The sequence below is a fragment of the Capricornis sumatraensis genome, chromosome 1 (genome assembly GCF_032405125.1).
Source record: "Capricornis sumatraensis isolate serow.1 chromosome 1, serow.2, whole genome shotgun sequence".
Taxonomy (NCBI): Eukaryota; Metazoa; Chordata; class Mammalia; order Artiodactyla; family Bovidae; genus Capricornis; species Capricornis sumatraensis.
The window spans coordinates 142,874,190-142,890,846 of NC_091069.1; the positions used below are offsets into that span (position 1 = coordinate 142,874,190).

Sequence of the window (16,657 nt, forward strand, 5' to 3'; positions counted from 1 at the left end):
GTCCTTCCCATTCTGTTCCTCTATTTCTTTGCATTGTTCGCTGAAGAAGGCTTTCTTATCTCTTCTTGCTATTCTTTGGAACTCTGCATTCAGATGCTTATATCTTTCCTTTTCTCCTTTGCTTTTCGCCTCTCTTCTTTTCACAGCTATTTGTAAGGCCTCCCCAGACAGCCATTTTGCTTTTTGCATTTATTTTCCATGGGGATGATCTTGGTCCCTGTCTCCTGTACAATGTCACGAACCTCATTCCATAGTTCATCAGGCACTCTATCTATCAGATCTAGGCCCTTAAATCTATTTCTCACTTCCACTGTATAATCATAAGGGATTTGATTTAGGTCATACCCGATGTTCAAGCTGGTTTTAGAAAAGGCAGAGGAACCAGAGATCAAATTGCCAACATCCACTGGATCATGGAAAAAGCAAGAGAGTTCCAGAAAAACATCTATTTCTGCTTTATTGACTATGCCAAAGCCTTTGACTGTGTGGATCACAATAAACTGTGGAAAATTCTGAAAGAGATAGGAATACCAGACCACCTAACCTGCCTCTTGAGAAATCTGTATGCAGGTCAGGAAGCAACAGTTAGAACTGGACATGGAACAACAGACTGGTTCCAAATAGAAAAAGGAGTACATCAAGGCTGTATATTGTCACCCTGCTTATTTAACTTACATGCAGAGTACATCATGAGAAACGCTGGACTGGAAGAAACACAAGCTGGAATCAAGATTGCCAGGAGAAATATCAATAACCTCAGATATGCAGATGACACCACCCTTATGGCAGAAAGTGAAAAGGAGCTAAATAGCCTCTTGATGAAAGTGAAAGCGGAGAGCGAAAAAGTTGGCTTAAAGCTCAACATTCAGAAAACGAAGATCATGGCATCAGGTCCCATCACTTCATGAGAAATAGATGGGGAAACGGTAGAAACAGTGTCAGACTTTATATTTTGGGGCTCCAAAATCACTGCAGATGGTGACTGCAGCCATGAAATTAAAAGACGCTTACTCCTTGGAAGGAAAGTTATGACCAACCTAGATAGTATATTCAAAGGCAGAGACATTATTTTGCCGACTAAGGTCCATCTAGTCAAGGCTATGGTTTTTCCACTAGTCATGTATGGATGTGAGAGTTGGACTGTGAAGAAGGCTGAGTGCCGAAGAATTGATGCTTTTGAACTGTGGTGTTGGAGAAGACTCTTGAGAGTCCCTTGGACTGCAAGGAGATCCAACCAGTCCATTCTAAAGGAGATCAGCCGTGGGATTTCTTTGGAAGGAATGATGCTAAAGCTGAAACTCCAGTACTTAGGCCACCTCATATGAAGAGTTGACTCATTGGAAAAGACTCTGATGCTGGGAAGGATTGGGGGCAGGAGGAGAAGGGGATGACAGAGGATGAGATGGCTGGATGGCATCACGGAGTCGATGGCCGTGAGTCTCAGTGAACTCCAGGAGATGGTGATGGACAGGGAGGCCGGGCGTGCTGCAATTCATGGGGTCGCAAAGAGTCGGGCACGACTGAGCGACTGAACTGAACTGACATATAATGGAATATTGTATTCCATTAATATTCAGCCATTAAAGAGAATGAAATAATGCCATTTGCAGCAACATGTGTGAACCTAGAGATTGTCATGCTGAGTGAAGTAAGACAGAGAAGGAGAAATATCATATGATATCCCTTATATGCAGAATCTAAAAAGAAATGATGAAAATGAACATATTTACAAAACAGAAACAGACTCACAGACTTAAGAGAACAAAATATGGGGAGGGGAGAGAGAAGGAGGGGAAAAGACAGGGAGTTTGGGATCCACATGTTCATACTGTTCTATTTAAGATAGATAACCAATTAGATCCTACTGCATAGCACAGGGAACTCTGCTCAGTGTTAGGTGGCAGCCTGGGATGGGAGGGGAGTTTGGAGAAGAATGGAGACATGTATATGTATGGCTGAGTCCCTTTGCTGTGAAACTATCATCGCATTGTTAATTGGCTATACTTTTATGTAAAATAAAATGTTTCTAAAACAATAGTGTGATATTGACCCCAAAATAAATATAGATAAATTTAACAGAATAGAGAGCTCAGAAACAAACCCACACACCTAAGGTCAGTTAATCTGTGACAAAGGAGGCTGTGACAAAGAACAGGCAATGGAGGAAAGATAGTCTCTTCAGCAGTTGATGTTGGGAAAGCTGGACAACTACATATAAATCAATGAAATTTGAACACTCCTTCATTATATACAAAAATAAACTCAAAATGATTTAAAGAGCTTTATAAGGCATGACACTGTAAGACTCATAAAACAGAACATAGGCAAAACATTCTCTAATGTAAACCCATAGCAATATTTTCTTAGATCTTAAGGCTAAAGAAATAAAAGCAAAATAAACACCTGGGACTTAATCCAACTTAAAAGCTTTTTCACAGCAAAGAAAACCATTAACAAAACTAAAGCCAACCTATGAAATGGGTATAAATATTGGCAAATGATGGCACCAACAAGGGATTAAAATCCAAAATATACAAACAGCTGATACAAATCAATATCAAAAAAACAACCATGTCAAAAATATGCAGAAGACCTAAATAGACATTCTTCAAAAAAAATACAGATTGCCAACAGGCATATGAAGAGATGCTCAACATTGCTAATTATTGAAGAAATACAACTCAAAACCACAATGAGGTATCTATCATCTTACACCAGTCAGAAGACTGTCATCAAAAATCTTCAAATAATAAATGCTGGTGAGGGTATGGAGTAGAGGGAAACCCTTTAACACGGTGGGAATTAAACTGGAACAGCCACTGTGAAAAACTGTCAGAGATTCCTTTAAAACTAAAAATAGAACCTTCCATACGATCCAGAAATCTTGCTTATGGGTATGTATCTGGAAAATATGAAAACTCTCATTCAAAAAGATACTTTCACTCTAATATTCATAGCAGCACTACTTCAATATCTAACACATGGAAACAACCTAAATGTCCACAATAGACAACTGACTTAGGAAGAAGTGGTTCTATACACACACAATGGAATACTATCCAGCTAAGAAAAAGAAGGAGCTATTCCCATTTACAGCAATGTGGATGAACTTAAAGAATATGCTTAGTGAAATAAATTGGAGAAAAGACAAATACATATGATATAACTCATATGTGAGATCTAAAAAATAATGGCAATGAATCTATATACAAAACGGAAACAGACTCCAGACTTAGAAAACAAATTTTTGGTGACCATAGGGGAAAGGGAGGGGAGAAAGAAGGAATTAAGAGTATGAGTTTAACAGACACAAATTACTATACATAAACTAGAGAAGCAACAAGGGTTTACTATATAGCGCAGGTCATTACACTCAATACCTTATAATACCTATAATGAAATATAACCTGCAAAAGAAAAATCCCAAACCTGAATCACTTTGCTATAAAACTGAAACTAACACAATGGTGTAAATCAACTATACTTCAATAAAAATTAGAGATGACATTAAAAAATCCTATTTTCTTTCATTCACATTTATGAATTACAATTATCAACAATTTCAGAATGTTATTAATCAGTACATATTCTTTTAGATGTATGTTGAGCAAGGGTATGTTTTTGCATGATACATGGATGGGGGGGATATTTTCATCAGATGATTTTCATATTCTTTGTTATTTCCTAGCCAAAATAAAGCATTCATTATCATAATTAGTAAATAGGAAAATTTATGTTATTTATATCCCTCCATTCAGATGGCTTGTTGTGATATCTTTCTTCATTATATGTTAGTCCTTATAAAGCTGGGTCTTCTGAAACTCTTGGGTTTGCACGTTAGAGAAAGTTCCAAGAACTGGACACAGATAACTTTAAAATATGCCTGTTCCTAATTGCTAGATTTTGCATAGTGATTAGTTTAACTTTTACTGATAATAAATGTAGCATGCCAATAAACAAGTTCTCAAAATACGTAAGTATATAGTGAGTACTATAAATATACATCACTCTTAAAAAACTAAGCAATCGCTAAGTTTTCAAATCTGAGTGGACTTGCATTATAAAAAGTTTTAAGGGGTGCACAGCTATGTAGATGAATAAACAGATTTTCTAAGGTAAATCTGATGAAATGGATAGGTTTATTTTCATCCACAAAATGTATTAATTTTCTAGGAGTTTTAATAAAATGCTTATTTTTACAAGATGTTCCATTTTAAGAGTACCCTACTTTAAATTACTAAATTTTAATTCCATTTAAATGTTATTGGATTACATTTTGCTAGAAACAAATTACTATAGGCTCAGATAGCATAATAGTGCAAAAACTATCTTGCTTGTTTTCATCATCCTTTCTTTCCCCATCACACTTTTTTCTTTGAAATTAAGAAGCCATCAAGAATACTTTAACTCCCTCTTGTTTAAAACTTAAATGTTGCTGTTGTCTTGCTTGTCTTCATCATCCTTTCTTTCCCCATCGCATTTTTTCCTTTGAAACTAAGAAGGCATTAAGAATACTTTATCCCCCTCTTGTTTAAAACTCAAATGTTGCTGTTGATTATTTTGAAGTAAAGGAGCTTCTAATAACATCTTAAAGTAGAACATGGAATTTTAGTGACATCTTGTGGCCAAGGCTTTTCTCTGAGTGTTCTATGTCTAGTGCTAGTGGGCTTCCAACAGGAAAATGTACTTCTGAGAGTACCTGAAGACTCCAAAAATTTAAACTGATATAAAGGGTCTTAAGGTAATCAGTTTCCTTACCTTCAGTACCTGCCCTCTCCCTATACTAACCGGACCAGGCCTGTAGTCTAGGCACTATGCCATTTCCTTTATTCCAACCTTCCTTTTACAGTTACTCTTACCCCTCCTGCACCTCACTGTAGTGCATTATTCTGCGGTATCAAAACCTCAAATTTTAAAAATCAAAATTTTTAATTAGTTGGTGTAGGGAAAGGGAATCACTATAATTATCATTCAACAAAAGCTTTGCAAGTCAGGTGCTTGCTAAGCTTTCATTAAAATTATTTGGTTTCAACAAAATTAAAGAAAATATTACCAGATGATGATCTATCATCTGATCACTTATTAAAATGAAACTTGGCAATAAATCACCATCTGTTTTTTTCCTTTTGATCAAAAGTTTATATACACTAAAACGTACAATTCTTAGAAAATGTCTCAACTATTATAATTTCATTCCTCTCTCTTAGTGCAAGCGTACTTTCTAATGCTTATTTAAAATACAAAACTGATGACAAACTGATTTATATAAGAAATAACCTACTTCATTAAATCACGGATTTTCAGTGAAGTGTGTGAATTAGTTACAGAATTTTGGTCAATTATATAAAACTAAAAATTATAATAACCAGAAGACATGTTTAACACTTTAAACATAGTAAAATTTTTTAAAATTGTGATTTTTTTTCCTGCATAGAAGTGTTATACAGTGATTAAGAAGTTTTTAAAAAATAAAATATATTAAGATAAAATTCTCTGGGACAGTTCAGTTCAGTTCAGTCACTCAGTCGTGTCTGACTCTTTGCGACCCCATAAATCGCAGCACGCCAGGCCTCCCTGTCCATCACCAACTCCCAGAGTTCACTTAGACCTATGTCCATCGAGTCAGTGATGCCATCCAGCCATCTCATCCTCTGTCGTCCCCTTCTCCTCCCGCCCCCAATCCCTCCCAGCATCAGAGTCTTTTCCAATGAGTCAGCTCTTCGCATGAGGTGGCCAAAGTATTGGAGTTTCAGCTTCAGCATCATTCCTTCCAAAGAAATCCCAGGGCTAATCTTCAGAATGGACTGGTTGGATCTCCTTGCAGTCCAAGGGACTCTCAAGAGTCTTCTCCAACACCACAGTTCAAAAGCATCAATTCTTCAGTGCTCAGCCTTCTTCACAGTCCAACTCTCACATCCATACATGACCACAGGAAAAACCATAGCCTTGACTAGGCAGACCTTGGTCGCAAAGTAATGTCTCTGCCTTTGAATATACTATCTAGGTTGGTCATAACTTTTCTTCCAAGGAGTAAGCGTCTTTTAATTTCATGGCTACAGTCACAATCTGCAGTGATTTTGGAGCCCCCCAAAATAAAGTCTGACACTGTTTCCACTGTACAACTGGAATACAAATTAATACATATGCAATGAAATATTACTCAGCCATAAAAAGAATGAAATAATGACATCTGCAGCAACATGGATGAACCTAGAAATTATCATACTAAGTCAATTAAGTCAGATAAACATAAGTAACATGTGAGATCACTTATATGCAGAATCTGAAAACATGATACAAAAGAACTTATTTACAAAATAGACATAGACAAAGAAAACAAATAGACATAGACATAGAAACAAACTTATAGTTACAAAAGGTGAAAGGGAGGTAGGGATAAATGAGGGATTTTGAACAGATGTTCAAAATGAACAGATGTTCAGTTGCCCAGTTGTGTCTGACTCTGAAACTCATGGACTGCAGCACACCAGGCCTGGATGAAGAGATACAGACTATTATATATAAAGCAGATAAACAACAAGGACCTACTATATAGCAGAGGGAGCTATATTCAGTATTTAATACCCTATAATAGAAAGTAATCTGAAAAGGAATATTTACATACAGCTGATTGCTGACACCTGAAACATTGTAAATCAATGTTCAATAAAAGAAAGTGGGGAAATAAAGTACAAATTAAAGGACTGCAAGTAAAATTTCTAGGTGTAAAAGTCTGTAAATGTTTAAACAGATACTGGTTGGTAGAAAAACAATTAAGTTGGACACATTTTTTAAAATTAACACTTGTTTAAAAATAGAAATTACTTCTTTTCAGCTATAATATTTCAGATGTCAACTCAAAATTTGTGAGGGAGTAAATATTACAAGCATTCTTTCAGGGGATATGCAGGCAAACAAGTTTGAAGGGCAGGACTCATATCATTTCTACTTGACTTTTATTTCATGGATTCAGATATTTGGGAGGAAAATCACTTTCATTTGTGCTTTAGATTATGGTAGTATTTTCTGAAACTAAAAATAGGACAAAATCTGAGTGCTGTATAGAATATTTCAAATCAAAACCATATTCCTAGATCTAGGAAGTTGTGGTCTGCTAAGCTCAAAATCAAAAGAAAAATTTGTAGAAGAATTATTTTTCCTTTTTCTGATTAGAATTGAAGTGTCCTGGCAGAAAGTGAAGAGGAACTAAAAAGCCTCTTGATGAAAGTGAAAGAGGAGAGTGAAAATGGTGGCTTAAAGCTCAACATTCAGAAAACAAAGATCATGGCATCTGGTCCCATCACTTCATGGGAAATAGATAAAGAAACAGTGGAAACAGTGTCAGACTTTATTTTTGGGGGCTCCAAAATCACTGCAGATGGTGACTACAGCCATGAAATTAAGACACTCCTTGGAAGGAAAGTTATGACCAACCTAGATAGCATATTCAAAAGCAGAGATTACTTTGCCAACAAAGGTCCTTCTAGTCAAGGCTATGGTTTTTCCAGTGGTCATGTATGGATGTGAGAGGTGGACTGTGAAGAAAAGTGAGTGCCGAAGAATTGATGCTTTTGAACTGTGGTGTTTGAGACGCTTGAGAGTCCCTTGGACTGCAAGGAGATCCAACCAGTCCATTCTAAAGGAGATCTGCCCTGGGATTTCCTTGGAAGGAGTGATGGTAAAGCTGAAACTCCAATACTTTGGCCACCTCATGTGAAGAGTTGACTCATTAGAAAAGACTCTGATGCTGGGAGGGATTGGGGGCAGGAGGAGAAGGGGACGACAGAGGATGAGATGACTGGATGGCATCACCGACTCGATGGACGTGAGTCTGAGTGAACTCTGGGAGTTGGTGATGGACAGGGAGGCCTGAGGCACTGCAATTCATGGGGTCGCAAAAAGTCAGACACAAATGATGATTGACTGAACTGAACTGAAGAGTCCATTGATTGTAAGCTGAACCACCGATTCAATTACTTTTTGGTGCCAAAACCTGGCATCACTCTCAATGGATATATAGAGTTAAGAAAAATCTAATGTCAGAAATGTTAAATAATAGCATATGTGGAGGGGCTGAGGAAATATCTTAGGATGGAAGAAATAAGGTAATATAAAAGTGTTTTTTAAAAAATAACAGGTCTTTAATTTTTCTTTTTATAAGGTATGGTTAAATGTGATATAACTAATGTTCATCAAAGTTATTATCAGTAGTGACAGAAAACAGCAAATGCTGAGTGTCTAGTATTGGCATAGTGTGCTGCTGGGGTTACACAGAAGTACAGAATCTTGTCATTTTTGTTATATACACAGAAGAAAGTTTGATAGGGAGAAGATGGCACAGTTGGTACTAACAATTTGGAAGCACTCACAGAATAGACTGAACTGTAAATGAAGGGCAGGATTTACATCCATGTAGAACAAAGGGTTGCAAATTGGCCCCGGAGTCAAAGTTCGCTCAACATCTGTTTTGTATAATACATCGAGCTAAGATGGTTTTACTATTTTTAAATGGTTTTAAAAATAATATTTGGTAACGCATGACTATTATGTGAAATTCATATATTCCCGGAGCACATCTATGTTTAATCCCTTACTGTTGGGCTCATTTTGTATCTACAGGGCGGAGCTGAGTAGTTGTAACAGAGATTGTATGACTTGCAAAGCCTCAAGTATTTGTTACCTGATCTTTTTAAAAAAAAAAAAACAACACAAAATGCTTGCCTGTTTCTGATGTAGAGGATCGTCTTTGTATGTGAATTGGTGACACTCACAAAGCCTCCGTGGTGGGAGCACAAGGTGATGACGTAGAAGTAGTAGAAGGCAGGTCTGTAGAGGTGGACTAGGGCCAGCTTGAGAGACTTTGCATTAGGCATCGAGATGCCACAGTCACTTTCTGGGGCATGATTGTCATCGTGCTCTTCAGAAAGATGAATTTGGCAGCAGTTTGTAAAATAGACTAAAATACAGTATTAACAACTGGAGTAGAGAAGCAGTTTAGAAGATTAAAGCAATGGCTATAAATATAAGGCAGTGTATATCTAGAATTCATTGGTGATTTGGGAATGGATAGAAACATAATTAACTCTAATAATTATTAATAATTGACAGCAATAAAATGTTCAATATATCCTAATCTTCATTTCATCCTAGGTCTAGTTCACATAACTTGACCCAAATCTGTTATACAGAACCTTGTTTATAATAAGGCATCTCTCCAAATGTGAAATTAAACCAATCACAACATGACCACTTGAATGCAATGTTGTCAGCTTAATCATCTATTAAAGCGTTTATTCACTAAGAATTTATTCTCTGCCTACTGTGATCTAAGCTCTCTTCTTGGTGCTGAAGGCAAGAGCCGTGAACAAAAGAGGCAAAAAACTGTCACTAAGATGGCAGACAGAGCTCACCTCTCCCAATGAACACGTTAAAAGTACATCTACCTGTGGAACAGAAAACTAACTAGAAACTGGCAGATCTACCACATACCACAGTTGCAAGAAATATCTCCATGTAACTGGGCAGGACAAAAAAAAGGCCTTAGTTTGGGACGTGCACCTCTGGGAGGGGTCACTAAGGAAGAGGTGGTCTCCATGGGTGGACCCTTGCCCAGAGAAGGGGGTATGTGGACTCACAGTCAAGGCATCCCAGTAGTAGGGTACCCTATGGAGAAACAAAGCCCTTTCTTTGCCTGCTGAGAAATCTGCCGAGACAGACAGAGGTCTAGACAACCCTAGACTCTACTTGCGAGGAGTGTGTATGTGCTGGCTTGCTAAGTCAGCAGAAAGAGCCTTGCACTGGTGGCTGCCACCTCACCACACTTCTCAATCTGAAAAGCCAAATACCTCAGCTCTGCTCATTCCATACCACAGGCTGGGGCTAGATTAGGGCAAAGTTCAATCTAGCTACAAAGAGAGACAGTGGCACCTAGGGTGTGATCCAAGAGGAGCCCTGGAGACCATGGGCAGCATGTACATGGGGGTGGCAGGCTAGGCCAGGCCGACCGTTGCCAATGCATGCAGTGGGTGGTGCCATAGAACGTGCAGCGGCAAAGCGCTAAGTCTCAGGCAGAGAGAGCACTCTATCTAGTACCATAGAAGCAGACCCAAGGGTCTGAGTGGAGCCACAGCAGTGTCACAAGAATGAGCCGCAAATAAGCACTGAATCTCAGCCTGACAGCCCCTGGGCAAGGGAACACAGAGATTCATTTCCCAGAAAGAGTACCCTGGCTCCACCCACATCACTCTACAGCTTACCCTAGCTCTGGCGCAGACAGGTTCTAGAAGAAGTCGGCACAGTGGCACCCCAGAGTCCAGGCAGCAGGATAGCCACCTCAGTTGCTGCAGCCACAACACCCTGACATTCAGCCTAATCTACACCGTAGCCTTGCACTGGACCTAGGATGAACACAACAGAGAAAGGGATGCAACCTGATGCTGCTTCTGGGTGGAACTGCCAGTGCCTCTACAGGTGGTGCCTAGGTCTGCTGTGACATCACGGGTCATACTTGCTTCACCAATCACCTTCTTTCGGGCAGGGCATGCACTCAAGGGCAAGTTTAATCCAATCTACCCACAGGGCTTCTACCCCAACAACTGGGAAGCAGACTCTGCTCTGGACAGGGCGGTAACAGCTTGGAGCAAAGATGAAACCTGGACTCACATCCAGCTTGGGTTCTAAACACTGCAACACTACTCACCCATCAAGGGGACAATGTCCAGCATATTCCGAGGAAAGAGATGGCTGACATCCATGCCAAAATCAGCCCCCATATCAAACATATTAGACACACAACAATACAGAGGTGCTCCCACATAAAAACACTCCTTCAAGACCAAAATAAATAACAGTTTCTTCTAAATTCATAAAGACAGAGAAATTTAAATAGAATGAAAAGGCAGAAGAGCTACGGCCAATTGAAAGAACAAGTGAAATCCCTTGAAAGAACAAATAATGAAACAGACTTCACCAGTCATCTACACTCCAAGTTCAAAAACGAGGTAATAAAAATGTTAAAGAGAGAGCTTCAGGACTTCACAGCTCTGTGTAAGCTTGATAGGGAAGCTAGAGGCCCAGAGTGCAGCCTGATCTGGCCTGAAGATGACATTGCTGGCCTCTGTAATGTCCTGCTCCTGTGCCCGGCTCTTTGCCTGCTTCCTCAGGCTGGGCTCTCAGCAGGCCAGCCCCCTGCAACTGCACACAGGGGCCAGCCTCGCAGCCAAGAGCCACTATGAGGTGCTGGTGCTGGGTGGGGGCCATGGTGGGATTAGCATGGCTGCCCGCATGAAGAGGAAAGTGGGCGCAGAGAATGTGGCCATCGTTGAGCCCAGCGAGACACATTGCTACCAGCCCATCTGGACCCTGGTGGGTGCTGGTGCCAAACCATTATCCTCATCTGGCCGTCCCACAGCAAAGGTGATTCCATCTGGTGCGGAGTGGATCAAAGCTAGGGTGGTTGATCTGAATCCAGACAAGACCTGCATCCACACAGATGATGACAAGAAGATCTCCTACAAATATCTTATTGCTCTTGGAATCCAGCTGGAATATGAGAAGATCAAAGGCCTCCCTGAAGGTTTTGCCCATCCCAAAATAGGGTCCAGTTACTCAGTGACGACAGTGGAGAAGACATGGAAAGCTCTGCAGGACTTCAAGGAGGGCAATGCCGTCTTTACCTTCCCTAACACTCCAGTGAAGTGCGCTGGGGCCCTGCAGAAGATGATGTACTTCTCAGAAGCCTATTTCAGGAAGACTGGAAAGTGACCCAAGGCCAATATCATTTTCAACACTTCTCTTGGAGCCATTTTTGGGGTCAAGAAGTATGAAGATGCCCTACAGAAGATTATTCAGGAGAGGGCCCTCACCGTTAACTACAAGCAAAATCTCATTGAAGTCCGAGCTGACAAGCAAGAGGCTATTTTTGAGAATCTGGACAAACCTGGAGAGACCCAAGTGATTTCATATGAAATGCTTCACGTTACACTACCCATGGGCCCACCAGATGTCCTCAAGACGAGTCCTGTGGCTGATGCTGCCGGCTGGGTGGACGTGGACAAAGACACTCTGCAGCACAAACGGTACCCAAATGTGTTTGGGACTGGGGACTGTACCAACCTGCCGACATCAAAGACCGCTGCCGCCATAGCTGCCCAGTCAGGAATACTTGCCAGAACAATTTCTCTGATTATGAAGAATCAAAGACCAGTGAAGAAGTATGATGACTACACGTCGTGCCCACTGGTGACTGGCTACAACCGTGTGATTCTCATGGAGTTTAACTACAACGCTGAGCCCCTGGAAATCTTCCCTTTTGACCAGAGCAAAGGGAGACTTTCCATGTACCTCATGAAGGCTGACATGATGCTGTTCCTGTACTGGAATTTGATGCTGAGGGGTTACTGGGGAGGACCAGCGTTTCTGCGGAAATTGTTCCATCTGGGTAAGAGCTAAGGATGGCCCAGCCCTTGCTCTCCCTGGATGGCTTCTGGATCAGAATCACAGCCATGGATTGACCAAGAGCAGCACGAAGAACTCAAAACCCAACCCCATAAAGAATTTACTGCTGGATGACAGTGACTAAATGCCTCCCTTCTCAGTCCCTCCGGGCAGCTCCCATGCAGGCTGCTCAGGACAAGCTTAATTATTTGGAAACATTCAAATGAAAAAATAGACTTCTTTTTTTTTTTTTTAAATAAAAGCTCCCACTGATTGAGAAAAAAAATTAAAAAATTAAAATGTTAAATTAATAAAGATTACTGATTAGAAGTGCAGATCATTGTGACAAGGAAATAGAAACTATGAAGATGAACTGATGAAAATTAGAAAATTGAACTGCCAAGATAAAAACCAATTTAGAAGCAATGAATAGCCCACTAAATGACACAGAGGAATGAATAAGTGATCCAGAAGACAGAATAATGGAAATCAACCAATCAAAATATCAGACAGGAGACAAATGAAACAAGAGAAGGAAAGCAACATATGTGATTCATGGGTTATTATAAAGCTTGCAAATCTATCCAAAATATGGGTATCAGGAGAAGAGAAAGAAAAGAGGATTGAAAATGTATTTGAAGAAATTATGGCTGAAAACTTCCCAACCTAAAGAAGGAAACATATTGAGGTACAGGAAGCACAGAGGGCCCCAAACAAGGTGACACCAAACAGCCCCACACCAAACTTACATATTAAAATGACAAAAGTGAAACCAAAAGAAGATTCTAATGGCAGCAGGAGAAATAAAGAATTATTTACAAGGGAACCTGCATAAGGCTATGGGCAGATTTCTCTGCAGAAACTCTGCAGGCCAGAAGAGAGTAGCATGGCATATTCAAAGTTCTGAAAAGGAAGAATCTGCAACCTAGGATACTCTACCCGGTAAGACTATAATTTAGAACAGAAAGAGATAATTTCTCAGATGAGCTAAACTGAAAGAATTCATCAATACTAAATCTACGCTAAAAGACATATTAAAGATCTCTAAATAGAAAAAGAGCAAAAATCTACAGGAAAGGGAAAAATCACAATAGGATAGGCAAATACATAAAAGAATTGAAACAACATTTTAAATCAACTATACTCCAATAAATTTTTTAAAAATGATTGAAGATCATTTAAATAAGCCAGTACATAGATTGTAAAAGCAAAACAGAAAAAGACTCATAGAAGATAAATTTATGGCTACCAAAGGGGAAGGGGGCGCAGGATAAATTAGGAGTATGGTAATAATAAGAACAATATATATGTATAAAACAGATAACCAAGAAAGATTTACAACACATATTCAATATCTTGACATAACCTAAAATGGAAAATAATCTGAAAACCAAATATAATATAACTGAATCTCTTTGGTGTAATAGCTGAAACTACATGATACTGTAAATCAACTACTTAAAAATTCAGAGATTTTAACTGACATTAACAAGAAAAAATTAAAATGATTATAACTACAATTAACAGTAAAAGAATAAGAATGAAAATAAAAACTAGTCATCAAAATCACAAAATGTGCAAGGACTAGAGAGGGTACTGGGGCAGATGCCAGCAGTGGGAGTTAACAGCTGCAGTGATGCTACAACAAGGGAAAATTTTAATCCCTATTCAGGAAGAGTCTAGGGACATCATGGGACCCAGACAGAAGGAGGAACTTTGAATCAGCAATTTGTTTTTTTTTCTTTGGGTGGGGGAGGTACTATGATTATCCACATCACTCTGGTTTTTCTTTTCCAAATTAATGTTTTCTGTTATACTGCTGATAGATAAAGGGTATCTGCTGAAAAGAAGTCTGGAATGCCACCCTGTTTTATGCACTCTCAAGATTTAAGAAAAAAAAAAAAGGATTCTGCCCACTCAAAATAACTATTACTCTGCTGGAATAGGATGTATTCTGAAAAAAAGGGTAACAATTTAAATATTAGTGAGAGATTCTATAGCTAGTCAAAGTAGTAGAGGTGGGAGGAAAAAGATTCGTGGCGAGTCAATGTTTAATGGTCTACTACAGGATTGGCAAATACTTGATTCCAAACTCATCCATTCTCCTTTATTCCCAACCTGTAGTGGACACCAATCATCAACCTTCCCATTTTTTTCCCACTGAGCTCAGAGGGTCACACATCCTTCAGTGCGTTTTTCCAGGCACCGTTCCTAATCAATTGACATTAGAAAAAGAAGTAAAATCCAAGCATCATCTCAGATCTAGATGTCTTCTGTGCTTCATGGTAAATGCAGTCTCTGTTCTATGTTCTTCACAGGGGGCCATGTCCTTGAATCATAAAGCTGACATTTGTGAATACTCTCAGTTCTTCAATTACATTTATTTTATATTTGACAACTAAATTGTACTGTGTTTCATGAATGCGGGATATATTCTTCAATGGTCTGCCATGCAGATATATTATATAGTGCCTCTGGTATTGGGAGAAGATTATTTATGCAAAATCTTCCATGGTGATTATAGTGATTATATGTAAGGGTTTGGTTGAATAATTTGCAAACTGTATTTCTAATATCATAATTATGATATATAAACAGACTTTCAGTTAATGACATTACTCAGGTCTGTCATTTATATATGAATAGATACTTGTATGTTTTTATATTACTTGTGATTTCAATGAGAAATTATTCTTAGAAGTTTAAATATCTTTAAATAAAATCACATTTAATAAAAATAATGCATTTCATCATATAATTATATGGTTTAGAGTCTGAAGAGATCGTAGAGATTATCTATTCCTCTCTAAAAAGTAATGCAGACATTCTTTCTACAGCACCCAAATTTCTTAGACCATATTAGGTAAGATGGAAATCACTGTATCCCTAGATAGCTCATTTAATGTGCCTGCAATTATAGTTGTTAAAAGTTCTTTCTCTTTTATAAAGTAGATCCCAGATTTATTATTTCACCCTTCCTTAAATACTTCAGCAAGTATAGTAGTCCTCCTTTATCGACAGGGGATTCATTTCACTAACCCCTAGTTCATTTCAGTTCAGTCGCTCAGTCGTGTCTGACTCTTTGCGACCCCATGAACTGCAGCATGCCAGGCCTCCCTGTCCATCACCAACTCCTAGAGTTCACCCAAACTCATGTCCATCGAGTCGATGATGCCATCTAGCCATCTCATTCTCTGTCGTCCCCTTCTCCTCCTGCCCCCAATTCCTCCCAGCATCAGAGTCTTTTCCAATGAGTCAACTCTTCCCATGAGGTGGCCAAAGTATTGGAGTTTCAGCTTCAGCATCAGTCCTTTCAAAGAACACCCAGGGCTGATCTCCTTTAGAATGGACTGGTTGGATCTCCTTGCAGTCCAAGGGACTCTCGAGAGTCGTCTCCAACACCACAGTTCAAAAGCATCAATTCTTCAGCACTCAGCTTTCTTCACAGTCCAACTCTCACATCCATACATGACCACTGGAAAAACCATAGCTTTGACTAGATGGACCTTTGTTGTCAAAGTAATGTCTCTGCTTTTGAATATACTATCTAGGTTGGTCATAACTTTTCTTCCAAGGAGTAAGCTTCTTTTAATTTCATGGCTGCAGTCACCATCTGCAGTGGTTTTGGAGCCCCCCAAAATAAAGTCTGACACTGTTTCTACTGTTTCCCCATCTATTTCCCATGAAGTGATGGGACCAGATGCCATGATCTTAGTTTTCTGAATGTTGAGCTTTAAGCCAACTTTTTCACTCTCCTCTTTCACTTTCAGCAAGAGGCTTTTTAGTTCCTCTTCACTTTCTGCCATAAGGGTAGTGTCATCTGCATATATGTCATCTGTCATATCTGAGGTTATTGATATTTCTCCCGGCAATCTTGATTCCAGCTTGTGCTTCCTCCAGCCCAGCATTTCTTATAATGTACTCTGCATAGAAGTTAAATAAGCAGAGTGACAATATACAGCCTTGACGTACTCCTTTTCCTATTTGGAACCAGTCTGTTGTTCCATGTCCAGTTCTAACTGTTGCTTCCTGACCTGCATATAGGTTTCTCAAGAGGCAGGTCAGGTGGTCTGGTATTCCCATCTCTCTCAGAATTTTCCACAGTTTATTGTGATCCACACAGTCAAAGGCTTTGGCATAGTCAATAAAGCAGAAATAGATGTTTTTCTGGAACTCTCTCCCTTTTTCTAACCCCCAGTGGACAGTAGCAAATCCTATGTTT

At 39.2% G+C, this 16,657-nt stretch overlaps 1 pseudogene; it reads left to right on the forward strand.

Moving 5' to 3' along the window:
• Positions 1-11,100: 11,100 nt before the first annotated feature.
• Positions 11,101-12,450, forward strand: LOC138073003 (sulfide:quinone oxidoreductase, mitochondrial pseudogene; annotated as a pseudogene).
• The last annotated feature ends 4,207 nt before the right edge of the window (positions 12,451-16,657 follow it).